At 43.4% G+C, this 14,591-nt stretch overlaps 1 long non-coding RNA gene across 1 annotated transcript in view; it reads left to right on the top strand.

Annotated features, from left to right (window-relative positions):
- Window positions 1-14,588, top strand: part of LOC114015961 (uncharacterized) — a 53,954-nt gene extending 39,366 nt beyond the window's left edge. The window contains exon 3 of the long non-coding RNA XR_008731583.1: window positions 13,752-14,588. This is a non-coding gene — a long non-coding RNA (uncharacterized LOC114015961). The remainder of the gene's footprint in view (window positions 1-13,751) is intronic.
- Window positions 14,589-14,591: the final 3 nt, after the last annotated feature.

Raw genomic sequence — 14,591 nt, 5'->3', positions numbered from 1 at the left:
CATAAGGTTCTTTCAGGCTGCTGAGCTGTGACTGATGTGTGTTTATTTCAGTTGAGTCATCAGTATCATTAATATTATCTTATTTACCAATGTTTGTCATTTTACAGCATTTAACTGGTAGGGTGACTCACCTCAGAGAGAAATGAGAACATGAATATAACAGGCTTTTTTCCTTCTTCCCCTTTGGCTTGGGATAGGAACAGAGAATGACCTTTGAGGCACAGCCTGAGTCATGCAGTTATCGTATTTACCTCTGCTGTTGTGAGATTAATAATTACAAGCATCTCTACACACAAGGGAAAAAAAAGCTTGGGCTTTTGTCCGCACTTCTGCTTGCCTCTCCACGGCTCACGTGGAGAGACATTTTCAGCAGGCCACTGGGAAAATGTGGCTCTCTCCCTTGCACAGGAGCAAAGGAGGCAGCAGAGAAGAGACTGAGGAGGAGCTGAGGAGGAAGGCTCCCCAGAGGAGCCATCCTGCTGGCCCTGCTTGAACTTAGTGAAATTTGCTTAGGGCACTATGAAACATTTGCATTTGCTTTTCAGCTCAAGTGTGGGAACTGACTTAGCAGAACTTCAGCCAAACCTGCTTCTTCACAGCTAGAAACAACCTTTTCCTTTTCGTATCTGCCTGGTATTAATTACTGCAGTGTGCTGCTTGCATCGCAGCAACCCGCGGAGAAAACATGGGGCCTTTTGTAACAGGCATTGCAGACAGAGCCTGAGAGTGCCACGAGTCAATCCCACCACTCTGTAACTCCTCGTGAGAGCAGCACTAAAAGAAGAGACCCAGCAAAAGATTTAAACATGTAAAAGTCAGGCAACAAGAGAGAGCAGAGCAGAACCCAGAGCCCTTGCCATCTGCAGTGTGTAAGCATTGTAAAAGGAGGCTTACTGAAGGACCCCATAGCATCTCCTTCCCGGGGACATTTCCCACTTATACAGTCCCCTCATGGCTTTGCTGTCCCTCTAGATGAGGACTGAGGCAAAGAAAAGCTGATGACCCCAGAAAGCTGGTGCGTTCAACAGGGAATTGCCCAGAGTCAATGTATTCGGCATGCAGCTGCCTACAGCTCATTAGTCAGAGCGGCTGAGAACCAGGGTGGGTGGTAAATCCCAGCCCCAGAAGCTTTAGTTTCAGCACCTCCCTGTAGCCCTGTGCCTACTTAGACACCTTGCCCCAAAAATGAGGCAGGGTAGCAGGGTCAGGGAAGAATAAGTTTGGAAAACGCACTTCCCCTCTAACTTTAGAGTGTGATTCTCATTTTTCTGTTCAGCAAAGGACTGGGAGGGTACCACCTACCACCCTGTACCAGTCCAGCAGCTACAGAGCTGCTGTTCTCCCCTGAGCCTCAGAGCTTTCAAATACGTAAATAGTAGTTCCTTGAAAAATGCCCTAGATACGGCAATACAGGCTTCTATATGGGCATGCAACCCTTCTTTTCTTTTACAGCCCTGCCACTGGGCAAAAAATAATATTTTACTCACTGGCTGAGAAAGGGCCAAAGAAGCTGCCATAGTTTTGTGCAAAACTTACCCCAAGACTGACACCCAACTTGTTCCTTGCAGGCAAACGCCTGAACTATTGGGGTAGAACTGCATCTATACCTCTGTTTCAGGACAAGTGATTGTGTTTCAGTGTATAACCTTGTAGGAGAGAACCCAGGCTTTTAATTTCTGCTAGCAGAAGAAGTAATTCGGCTTTCAGCTTCCCACTTGTTGGCTGAGGGTGTTCATCATTAGACTGCTGCTCTGAAAGAAAAGCATCAGGTGCCACAGCTTTGCCTGAGGGGCCTGATCCTGTCTGTGAATGAGCTGTGACTGAACACCTGGATTCCAGGCTTAGGTTTGAACAGAGCCTGAAATTGCTCAACCTCACAAAACCCCTGTGTTTTGTCAGAAGGTGATGACCTGAGATGCTTGTGTGGCAGCTGAGCAGGGGTGTTCGTGTTCACAACTTTGAACTGCGCTTACAATTATTTCTAATGTGTGTGCTGGACCCAGAATAAAAGTACTATTTGATGATGTGCCCGAAACCGTGCAGGTTGGCGAGGGATAGACAGCAGCTTTCCTGTGCCTTAGCCGAGTGCTGTGATTCCAGAGACCTTTACCTAAGAGCTCTTTTCTAGGAGTAGGTTATTGCAATTACATTTCATTGCAAACCTTTGTCCTGTAGATTACTGCAACGTGTAAGTTCAGTGATTGGAACTTGGGTCCTGAGTTCATCTTTTCGAACAGCCACACCGTGCTGCTCTGCTTTTCGGAGAAAGCTCTTGGGTAAGAGGGTCTTTTTCAACAGTGCCTACCTGTTTCCTAATAAATCTGTGTATTTATAGGGCTGGCATCTTAAGAGAGTTTCTCTCTAATGTGCTTGCCAAGGGACCGATAACTTGGCATCTTTAAGTAATCGTAATCCCAATGTTGCCAAATGAAACTTTCTAATTCAGGAACAAAACTTCCTTTTTGTCCCAGCAGACAGAGTTGTAGCTTCCCCCATTCTTAATGCTGCCATGCAGGATAGCCCAAGCATTTGATAAGCCAGAGCTTTGATGCACCATAATCATATTTTGCCCAGATACCTGAAAATCTGCAGCTGTCTTGAGGATACAAAGGAAGAAGAAAGGATGGAAGAAATGCTTTGGTTTTATCTACTTATTTCGGGTGTTTTCCAAAACATGGTTGTGTCTGTTGAAAACTTTCCCTGTTACTCAATGTTGCCTCACACAGGGACCGTAATTTTCTTTGAACATTTTATCAGAATTCACTTAAAGCTACATGATAAACTGACTCATCCATAAATGCTCGAAGAACTTTTTATTTTCAGCTGGTATAAATCTGGATGTATTTCAGAGCTGGATTAGGTTATTAAAAAAAGCCTTTGCTATGCTGATGTGATGAGCCCACTAGCTGAGCGTTACTAGTCTTTTATTATCGTGTGGGAAATAAAATCGCACACCTAGATTCAGAGGGTGTGACTCATGGCTCACCTGTATGTGAGCACAGAGCTGGCTCTGTTCTGGGGTGTTTGCCTAAAGACCTTCTGGCTGGGTGGTTGCAAGCAGTTAGTGCAATGGGCCACAGGGGCAGGTATTTCTGGCTGACTCAAAGCCTTGCTGGAAGCTTGTAAGGCAGGGGAAACCGAGGAGGACTTGGGCTTTTCCTCGTTCCTGTGCTGCCTGTGCAACAGGTTGAGTGGACAGAACACTGCCATCACTGCTCCCCACGGGCCACCATCTCAGAAAGGGGAGGCGGGGGAAAGACAAGCACATTTGCTGAAATGCTGAGAGCCCACACCTTGGAAGTTAAGCTTTTGGCTTTTCCTTTGCAACCAGAGAAGGATGCATCTATGCTAGAGTTTTTTTGCTGTGTGCTGTCTGAGTTTAGCTGAAGATGAATATTTACTAGGGCTAGTCTGGGCTTTTTTTTCCTAACCCTGTCTGCCCTCTGCAAATGCCCACTCTCTTCTATGAAGAAGAGAATATCTTTCACCTGGTGTATTCCACAACAGCTCCAGTAATCAATCATAGGGCCTAATTACCCTAATCTGCCTCCTTTTCTGACTTATTAAAGCCTAATTAGTTTATAATAACATAGAGGCTGGAGGTAATTTGGAAACTTGGAGGTAAAAAAGCCAGCAACAATTGAACTGCAATAATGAGGCTTCAGGAGAGCCCAAGTCCACAGCTGTGTTTACACTGCCAGTTTTCAGGAAACCTGGATGCAACTGCCCAAAGGGTTTAAGGAAAGGACACTGGTGTTGCTCTGGGGCAGGTTAAACAACTTTGTATTAAAGGATGCTATAGGCTTTCCCTGGTGCTTCTGTGTGCTGTCAATATGCCGTGTGGTGTAGCCATGTTTGTTGGTCTGTTAAAAGTGTGTGATAATGCTGCGATGTGGCCAGGGCACTCAGGTCTTGGTTAAGCACCTCTAGAGCCTGCTGAGGTTGCTGAGTAGAAAAAAATGGCGAACGAAGCCTATTAGTTATGCATTAAGGTGTGGTAAGAGAAAACTGCTGGCTGCTGTTTGTCATTGTGCTAGAGGAAGGAACAGGGAGGGAAAGATGCTCTTTGCCTGATGGTAAACCCAAAGGATTTTGATAGCTGTTAACACAGTGATGCTGCTAAATTGATTTGAGAAATACTTGTCGGAGCTGGAGAGATAGTAGCGGTATATAAGAGGGAGGAGCTAAAGTGCAGAAAGAAACAGGGTGGTAGGGATAAACCTCTTCTTCCTATTCCACCAGAATTTTCTCACCTGAACAACGGTGGGGCAAGGAAGTACTCCTCAGGACCTTGTCCTGTCGAGACAGCTCTGTAGGATCAGAGTGACTGCTAGCTACCAGTGACAGTAGTACAGTCTAATCAAACATGCTCTGGAGTGGTACAGCTTTCATTTAGCTTTACAGTGTTAGTAGAGTGTCCCACATAGTGCATGTTGTGTATCTGACTGCTTAAAGAGAAGTGGAAACCTTTGCATCTCTAAATTATTTAGATTTCTGATGGTACACATGATAGTTGGATGAAGTTCTCTGATTCCTTTGGAAGACATGAAGATCTAGCAAAAGTTGCCCATGAATATTGTGATCTGGCAGTTGTTTTGGGCTCTCACAGCTCATTTAAATATGAGGATTGCAGAACAGAGTTCAGCTGCACAGATAGTTTTGCTAAACTCTGCACTCAGCAGGGCATTGACCTTGTTTTTGTAACAGCTCTCAGTTTTTGCAACCCCAATGCTGTAAAATAAATAAAAATGAATAATCGAGAGACTCAAACTGGTATGGGAAACATAAACAAAGCAAGCAGTAGCAATGCGTGGCTGACTCATCCCCTCTGTTATCATCCAGATGCTGTTATGCATTTCAGTTTCTATTGCAGAATATCTCTCTTGCAGTAGACAAAGTTTAGGGGTTGGTGGCTGTTCCCCCCCCCCCCCCCCCCCCCAGTGTCACTAACTTTATTCTCTTCAGAATCTGGTGCTGATATTCCAGGAATGCAGTGGCTGGGGTAGCTGGGGTGAGATCTCAAGAATACTGATGACGCCAAGCTCTTGCTTCAGCAGCCCTCATCGATTTGGATATCTCTGTTTGCTGTTTGTACCTGGCTTCTTTCGAGTCACATATACTTGGGAGCTGGGGAATTCTTCCAAAGAAAACAAGTGCCGTGTGACCTTTCTGCCCATATCACAAAGATGTATCTAATCTACTAAAACTTTCTAGGAATGACAAGGCTCTGCCAGGATGGCTGTATTGGTGTAAATACCTTCTGCATCAATGGTGCAGCAGGATTTATGTGAGGTAACTTCTGATTGCTGCTCTTTAAAATGGAACCCAAATGTAGACAAAATCATACTGAATACCCCTTAAGAGTCATGTATTGCTGTGCTGTGATAGAGGAACAGACTGAATTGTAGAACAGTGCTTTAATTATTTTATTTTATTTTATTTTATTTTTTACTGCTATAGAGCAAGTATTGAATCTCAAACTGTAAGATGTTTCTCCTTTTATATTCCCACCCAACTCTTCTGACTGTTAAACTAACTTGAAAACAAGCCAGACTTAGCCTGCCCTTTCACATATGTTAGGCAAAACCACAAACAACTATGCCAAAACTTGCCTGGAACAAGTTCATTAATACAGCCTAATGAGACCTGACATACAACTAGAAAAACAGGAAAATACTAACTTTTGGGAATCTTTATTAGAACTCTCCTTAATTTTCTTTTTTTTTTTTTTTCTTTTTTCCTCTCCCCTTGGGGTTAACATCAGTAAAAAGTCATTATTTTTCAAAAGCACCTAATGAGGTGGGGAGATCAAGGACTGGTGCTGAAGGCACTGGTGCGTCTCAGCTGGCTCAGGATCTGCCAAGCTCTCCCCGTCTGGGCAGCACAAGGGGCTCTTCCAGAGGGTGATTCAGAGCATCTAATTTAGCCTCCCCTGGAGAGCAGTTCAGAGGTGTCTGCCTCTTTGAGGAGCGAATTAAAAGATTGAGGGCAATGACTGGTTAATCTCAGGGGAATTCATACCACACACCAAGGTGCCAGAGGCATTTTAATAATGGGACTTGAAACCCTTGGCTCATGATAACCGGACTGTGTTCACTTCTGTCAAGGTGAGCATCCCCAAATCGTCGATATCCCTAGTGTAGACCCATGCCCTGTTGACTTAGAGCTGTTCTGGCAGTGGGACTGGGCTTTCTTCCAACAACCTTAGCACAGAGTATTTTCATATATATAAAACATTTCTTTCCATGGGCAGACTCGCTGTTTGCATCAAGGACGTAGTAATTCCAGCGTCACACAGCCTCTGCTCTGGCCCTAGGAGTGTTGCTGGGAATATTGCCTACTATAAAAGGGCTGGATCCACTTCTGGCTACAGATTAGAGGATGGTTTAAGGTCAACACCTTTTTGGGCTTGTATAAAATGTTTTTCTCTTCTGACTCATACATGAAATAGCTGGTTTTTACGTACAGCTGTCTTCTCTCCTTCTGAACATAATACTTTCCATATACAATGGTGGGACTGCAAGAACAGGCTTTGACTGAAATCTAGCTACTTATTTCTTTCCATGCTGCATCCTGAGCCAAAGACTGAATAGCGGGATCCCCAGGGCCTGCCCTTGGCCAGAAAACTCGGTATTAAGATTTAGCTCAGCCATACATCAGGTTTTTTGCAAACAGCAGGGGGAGCTCATATTCTGCCTGAATCCCAAAGAAGCAGAGAAAGTACATTTTGCTGAAATTCTATTTTAACCAGGGGGAAAAAAACCCCCGAAACACCCCACTTGTGGGCTTTCTCTTAAAAAATTGCAATTTTTTTTCCCCAATATGCCATGGGGAGAAAATTAGGGCATGTAAAACAGGTAATACAGTAATTAACGCGAACAGTTCTGTAACAGAAGCATTGCTGGAACAGTTCTTGTGAACTGGTTTAATCTTTCTACTTCCATGGAGGAAAGTCAAAAGCAGTTTTAATATCTGTTTGTGGAAACAGTCCCCAACAGGGTCTGAACTTGAGAATGGCTGAAAACACTATTATTACGTGGAAAGTAATTCTTGGGAATGAAAGACCAAATGCACCCTTGAACCTGGCTGTCCAGAGGTGACTTTGGCTTGGGGAGGCATTTAGGAGTACAAATTTGCTTTGTTCTTTGAATTCTGTGCAAGTACTAATTAATCCACGCTGCATCCCCACACTTCTGTAGGTAAATGAGCACTATCAGGCTTTGTTTGGTGCCGAAGGAATCTTAACGCATGGATGTCAGTGACTGATGCAAGATCACACTGTCAGGACAGGATTGGGAGATTAGGATCTGGTTTCTTGGTGTTTCCCTCAGAAAAGCTAGAGCAGTTGTTGTCAAGCTCTTTCATCCACGATCCAAAATCCATTCGTAATTGCTTCCCCACAACCCCCTGAGATCCCACGGCTCGTCAGATCTCTGCACAGGCAGGTGGGGAAGCTTGGTGGGGGCTGGCAGAGGATGACACGGGGATTGAACAGGTTTTGGATGGGTGCAGTTTTGGGGAAGATAGGGAGCATGTTAATCCTCCTCCCTGGAGCTGCTTCAGCAGAGAACCCTGTGGGAAAGTGATGATTCTGCTGTCCTTAATGCCACTAGATGTAACACAGGTGATAATCCCTTGTATCCCTAGTGCATGCCCTCTGATTTGGAAATTTTCAAGTGAACTGAGTGGTCCCCCAGTTCTGTAGGATTATGGCTGTTTAGGGCTCTGCAGGCAAGGTAGATTTTCTGCCAGGCTCATAGCAGGGAAATAAATAACGCACAGAGTCAAGAAAAGGAGGCAATAGTCCTAGACGTCAAGCCCCAGTCATAGTCTTCTCATTCTTTGTGATATTTCTTTGTCAAATACCTTTGTGATATTTGTTTGGGTGACTATATCCTCATGAAATGTCTTTAGTAACAGGCTGTGTAGGCTAACTGTGGTATCCAATGCAAACAATGCCGATGCAGTCTCCAAGGGGAGAAAAAAACCCCTGACTAAGCAGGAAATGTAACGATAAAGCTAAAATCTTTGCTTTTACTATTAATTTTCATCACATGCTCAACTAATATTATTTTATCAATGAGTAGGAACTGGAATTTCTTAGATAATCTAAATATAGATCCTTTTTTTTTTTTTTTTTTGGTTAGAGCTGGCCCTGCTTTTAGCTTTTGAAAGCCAGCCTGGCATTTCAAGAAGTCTTGCCTACATTATAGAATTTATAATAAGCTTATGGGTGAACAAAAGAATGGTGGTAGGAGCAGGGAAAAGATACGGGATGTCAGTGACAGATCATCATGATGTCATCAGTACGATGGCAAGTATTCCTTGTAAAAATCAGAGCCATTGATTATGCTGTCAGGGATTTGGGATACAGAAAATATAGCTAAATCAAGGATTTCAGGCTTTCAAGTGGGGAGGAGATGGAAGTTAACAGAAGGAAAAGTTTGCTCTGTGTGGCTGGATGGAGAATGCCAAAGCTAGATGACAATCCACACGCCTGCATGTAAACTTCTGACTAGCATTAGGATGCCCCAGAAAGAAGAAAGGCCAAAGAGGGATAAACCCCATGGCTCTCCAGAGCAGGGGACAGTAAGAGCCAGCTAGCCAGATGGTGTGAAAAGTAGCTTGCATGGCATGTGAGCATAAAGCATGCACCTTTCCTGGTGTCTGTAAGAAACGTGTCCTTACATGCATTGCCACATGCAACCTTCCTATCAAATATAATGAAAGTCAGTCTGCTGTCTGTGAATGGGTAATGGTGCTTCCCCACCACTTCAAAGTCTATATTTCACTTTTTTTTTTTTTTCCCGTGATGTCGAAAGAGATGATTTTTCTCCTCTAAAAACCACAGCCACTGAGAAGTTAATGAAGGGCGCTGCTTTTGAAACGCCCAGGGGACTGATCCTGCCTCTTCCAGATTTGCTGTGACTTTTGCTTGGGAACCAAGCACTGCACTGGATCCTTACTGCTGATTAAGACTCAGAACTGTGAGCACAAGTGGCTGAGAAAGTGCGATGGAAGTGTCAGCACCTGACATTGTGTTGGCACAAGAAGGCAACACCCGTCTCACCATAGGTTTGTGTGCTTTGTTGCCCAGTGGTGTAGGGCACCACAACCTGAGCAGCCCTGTTCTTGGGTTGCATCTTACTTATTTGCATAATGCTGATGAGAAATACCTGGGTCCTTTCTGTGCCAAAGCAGTGAGACAACAAAGTCTTACTGTCTTAGAGGGGCCATACCAAGACAGCTGAAAAGGATGAGGGGGAGTGGGAACCAACTGAGAAAAGAGCCATGTGAAGTTGTCTTTTTGTTTTTAATTAAATGGTGAGGGAGCTTTAGGCCTGCTGAGTCCTGTAGTAAAGTATATTCAATAAGAGAAACTGAACAAAAGAATGAGGAAAGGAGAAGTGGTCATGGACAAGGTGGCAGGAAAGGAGGCTGAGTTGAAGAAAAGCATCTTGTCCATGGTGGAAAAGGACTGTGAAGGACTGTTGGCCCCAGGGAGGTGAAATCCCCCACTACCACTGCAGAGAGCAGCCTGGTGTCATCACCCTTGCCTGACTCCACCAAGAGCAGAGGTTGCTGCCACCTCTTGCACCTCATGCTGCTTTCCCTGGGGTGCCGGCTGCCAAGCTGATGTTGCTGGGAGGAGGAGGAGCCCTGGGGCCACAGGGAACTGGTTACCTCCCTTGTGCGTGTGTGGTCTCCCCTACATAAGCCTGGCCCTGAAGGCTTTTGTGGAAAAGGGCAGTCCCTGCTAGGACATGTTTCTGCTTCTTTATCAGTTGCTGTTGCTGGTTGCTTTATTGCAAGCAGATGCCATTTGCTCAGCTTATTGACTGGAAATTGCATGCAGCTGCACTGGGTAAAAGTGGGTCTGAATTATTTTACCTGCAAAGGCTATTTAAATGGAAAGCTTCAAACTCCCCTTCATCCTCCTATAACATTGCTTAATTTATAATTGAGACCCAGATTCAGAAAGCTCTTGAAACCTGTGCTTATAGGTAGTGGGGAATTGAGATTTGGCCAAATCTGATCTCCCTTAGTGTTACTTTGCAGTTACATGCTTCCTATGTGCCAGACAATATGGGATTATAGAGTAACTGATGCTACTGAGCGTGCTGCTGTAAAAGAAGTGATGTATTCCTTTTTCACAAACTTCTTCAAACGTGTCAGGTCTGTTAATGACCCCCCTCAAGTCACATCACGGTTTGAAAATATGTGACTGCAGAGAATGTTTTGCCATTAGTTTAGGAGAAAGCATATAGCTACAGTCACTGCAAATCTGACTCACCAATTCTTTAATAAACTGAACTAATTTGGGGCTGAAGTATTCAAGCACAGGAGAGTTCAACTTTCCAGAAGAACATAGTTTCTTATGATGTGTTGGAAGACTAGGTTTATTGTTTGCTTAGGTTAAAGGTTTTAAAGAAAAAAGTTAAATTGTAGTTACCACTTCAGCACTACAACCACATCTGTGGTTTTTGGTTTTTTGTTTTGTTTTGGTTGGTTGTTTTTTTTAAAGAAAAAACTGGAGCATGATTTTGGGGATGCAATGGAGGAGAGACTGCCTAACTTTCCAGATTTAAATTGAAGGGTCTCTAAGACAGCAGGCCCAGGCAATCAGAGAGCAATTAATTCCTCCAGAGGGAAGTTCACGGAATGTGAATTGGGTCCCTTCTCTGGAAGTGCAAGGGCTGACCCGTGGGATGCACAGGGAAAAAGCAGCCTCCTGCAGTGGGGGGTCTGATATTAGTCTGAAAATCCCCTATTTGCTTTTTCTATAAATAGGGGTTTTGAGAACAATTTTGAACTTACACATTGACATCCTGTTTTTTAACATCTAGTGCTCATACAAAGTGAAGCAATATGCTAGCAGACTTTGGTTTTATTGGATCTGCTTAATGAGGTTCGTGCAGTTTAGCCTGGCACGTTCTGCTTAGCAGAAGCAAGTTACCTTAAGGTCAGGTACCTCACAGGAGCCATTTCACTTAGACAAGACTTTCCTGGCCACTGTAATAATCACTTCTGTAAGACAATGTCTGTGCTGAAGTACCCTCCTCATTCAAAGATGTGTAATCATGCCAAATTCTGCCTGCCTAGTGGAAAAAGCTGGAAACAGAACTTAAAAAGGCTGAACCACTTTTCCAGGAAAATGTTAATCTACTCTGTTGCAAAATCAGTTCTCAGCTTACATTTATATTCCAGACAACAGGTTAACTCATCACTGAAATGTCAAAGGACACAATGTTTCTATTACTTACAAGAAGAGGATTACCAATATTACTGCTAAATGGGAAACCTTTGTGTTTAAGCTGTGATGTGCTTAGACACATATAGAAACAGCCTTAAGGGACCTGACAAATAAAAAATAGCAGGAGAAGATTAACACAAAGGCTTATGCAAAGAGGTTAAAAGAAAGTATTAACTTTTTCTTCTTCCCTAGAGTAGACTCAGATATTTCAAAGAAATTCTGACCTGTAGTTGGTAAACAGATAAATCCTTTTAATCTTACTGTTTATGAGAGGGAGAAGAAGGCTTGTTGGAGTAGCCTGGCAAAATTACAAGGATCCAGTTTCTTGGCCAGTGTCCACTATGGAACTCCCTTTCTCCTTACTGGGCACATCAGACTGATGTACTGCATGCACCGAAACAGCTCCAGTAGGAGCAGTGACAACGCTTTGCTCTGAATAGCTCATGGAAAATACTAGGATGGTTCATTGCTGAATATTTCACAAACATGCTTGTGCAGGGTAGTAAGCAAATATATTTAGTACATTAATCTGTTTCCTTAGAAATTGATGCTGCTTTACAGGATATGCTGGATTGTGGCCTACTGCAAGCATTTCAGAGTAGCACAGACCTTGACAAAATAAGCATAATTATAGCATATGTAGAGCTCTTGGTTTTCCAATGCCACGCATTTGGAAATATATCTATTTCAATACACCAGCACAGAGAAGAGGACTTGCAAAAGGTCACAATATGAAGCTTCAGGAATTTCTAGGATGAGGAAAGCTCAGCCTTTACTTACACCACAGCAACTCTGTTAGCATCACCTAGAGTTTTGTGGCTGCAACAGTAAAAGTAAATAAATAAATAAATAAATAAATAAATAAATAAATGGGTTGTGAATAGCTACATGGGTAGGCTGCAAGGAAAAAGAAAAGAACATTTAGAGATTACAAACTTCCTTTAAATGTAACTGTGCAGTAAATGTGAGGGAAGAATCGTGAAATTTGGGATTTTTTCCCAATTGACAATAAAATACAGCATCATAAAACTAGACAAATTCAAACTGTTGTTTTGTAGAGGGAAAAGGAAATCAGCTCTAAATGGCTCAGAATTCTAGCAGAAGAAATGAGTACTGGGTTCCCTTCATGGAATTCAGATGCTGTGATTCCTCAGGTAGATGTTAAGGTGAGGTTTGTGATGGGAGAACCAGAAATCATAAAAAGTCCTCCTTGGGGAAGCGGCAATAGCTGTTGCATCGAAGACCTGATGGTCCATCACCAGTATTACATCTCCTGTGGCTCGTGCTGCCTGCTGCCTGCTGCCTCCCCCAGCTCCATCCAGGTCAGTACTGGACCAAGACTGGAGCTGTGAAGTCAGAGCTGCTACAGACTGCTTTTTTGAAGAGGCAGTTGGGGCTTTTGGCATATTCTGAACCATGGGACTCTGCAAAAGCAGGTGTATGTCAGTGCTCCTTTCCAGGACCAAAATAAGCATCTGTTTCATTCATTGCTCTCTTGTTAGTTAGTACAAATATTTCAAGAACCATCCCTCTAGTTTGTACATGCTGAAATTCTAGGCATCTAGAAAAGCACTTAGAAATATTTACAGCTTATTTCAGCCAGAGGCAAGAACAGAAATTACTGGTAACATTTTTAGGATATCTGAGAACACTGGATTTCCAGATGGTTTTCTGTTTCAGTGCAATTCTCCCATTACAACAGAAGGCCAGAGCGGGTTGACATGTCACCTGGAAAATTCTGGTTTGTTTGGGCTGTGGGTAAGATGATTTTGTGTGTTTCCATCCTACAGCATCCCAGCTAAAAGCTGCTGGGTCCTTAAGCTGTGTGAACTGTGCACCAAAGAACTCTGTTCACCTCTTCCTAAAGTGGAAGTTGCATCATTCAAAGAGCAAAATTAGTAAGTGAGGCCCTTTTCCCTTCAGGCCATATAATATTTTCTCACATCTCTGTATGTAATGAGCCATGAAACTTGAGGCCAAAGTTTTCTAGCACCAGTTAAGGACGGTTATCTCCCCAAACTCATGTGACCTTGAGGCTGTGATTCCACTTCCAGTGGCCAAAACATTCTAGGGAAAAAAAAGCGATGAAAATAAATACTGTATTCTTTAAACAACCCCCAAGCCGTTAGAGAGATTTTAGGAAACTGCTGTAAAGGAAGGCTGAACAACAGTAACATTCAAGAAATGGCAGGGGGACAGGGTGCTGTTCTAACTTCAGCAGAACAAATTAGTGGTGTAGCAGTACATAGGAGCTCAACGTCAATAGCAGAACACACAAGTATTAAATGATTAATGGGGCACTTGTCACAGTTTCTGCACGTTGAGTAAAGAAAGTAAGGCAGAAGTGTTTGTTTTTCAGCTTTGTGATCAGTACATTCATCCTTCCTGAAGCTGCTGCTCAGCTCAAGATCTTGTGATTCATCTTCTTGATCTGATGATTACAATCATTGCGCCACATATAATTTGAAATCCCTTGCCTTTATATTTTTATTTTTAGGCTGACCGTATGAAGAAATGATCATGCTCTAAGTTGGTTTCCATTTAAGGAACTTATCTGCAAGGAATGGATGGGTGTTACAGGAAGATTACATGGCAGATGGAGGAAGACATGGGTTTCTATTTTGATGTAATAGTAGATAAGAGGAATTGCACCTCTAAAGCAGCTCACTTGGGAGTGGGATTGGAGCACAGCAAATGAGGAGAATGGACCAGTGGATCTTCATCCAGTATCAAGAGAGGGGCAACACCACTTGGACAGGAGAGTGCCTGGAGGCTGGTAGGGCCATTTGTCTTCTCCTTTGATTGAGAGGAAGGTACAGTGTATCTTGGTATGTATGCTCGTGTACATGTGCTCACTTCTGATAGAGCACAATCACCCAACAAGAACAGCAGAAGTGAGCAACTGTCCTTCTTTCTATGCAAGGCCCAGGCAGTTTGTAGTCATCTGTGGATCCTTGCCTTCAATTTTCCTAATCTGTGCTGTAAAAAGTTCTTCCCCAAGCCAAGAAACACAGGCTTGAACCAGTTCAGAGTTTCTGTCAGCAGCAGCCGCCTGCACTATCAGCGCTGGGCAGGGAGCTGGCAAGAGGCCAGGGCTGTGGCGCTTTCAGCTCTGCTCCTGACTGCAATGTCTTGAGTGGGTTCAAAGTTGGGAAAAATGCCTTTGCATCTGTGAATATGAGCTTTTTACTTTTTTCTACAGCCAATATGTGTTTCTACATACAAATACTGCAAGTCTGGTGCTAGCAGTGCTATCTGTTACTGTAATAAATTATTCCTATTATGCAAAGACCCAGGTAAGTTTATAAAGAACCAGCCCCAAACTCTAACCTGATCT

The sequence above is a fragment of the Falco cherrug genome, chromosome 3 (assembly GCF_023634085.1).
Source record: "Falco cherrug isolate bFalChe1 chromosome 3, bFalChe1.pri, whole genome shotgun sequence".
In the NCBI taxonomy this organism is placed as follows: Eukaryota; Metazoa; Chordata; class Aves; order Falconiformes; family Falconidae; genus Falco; species Falco cherrug.
Note: the sequence above shows the minus strand (reverse complement) of the source record. Positions and strands in the feature narration are given on the sequence as shown.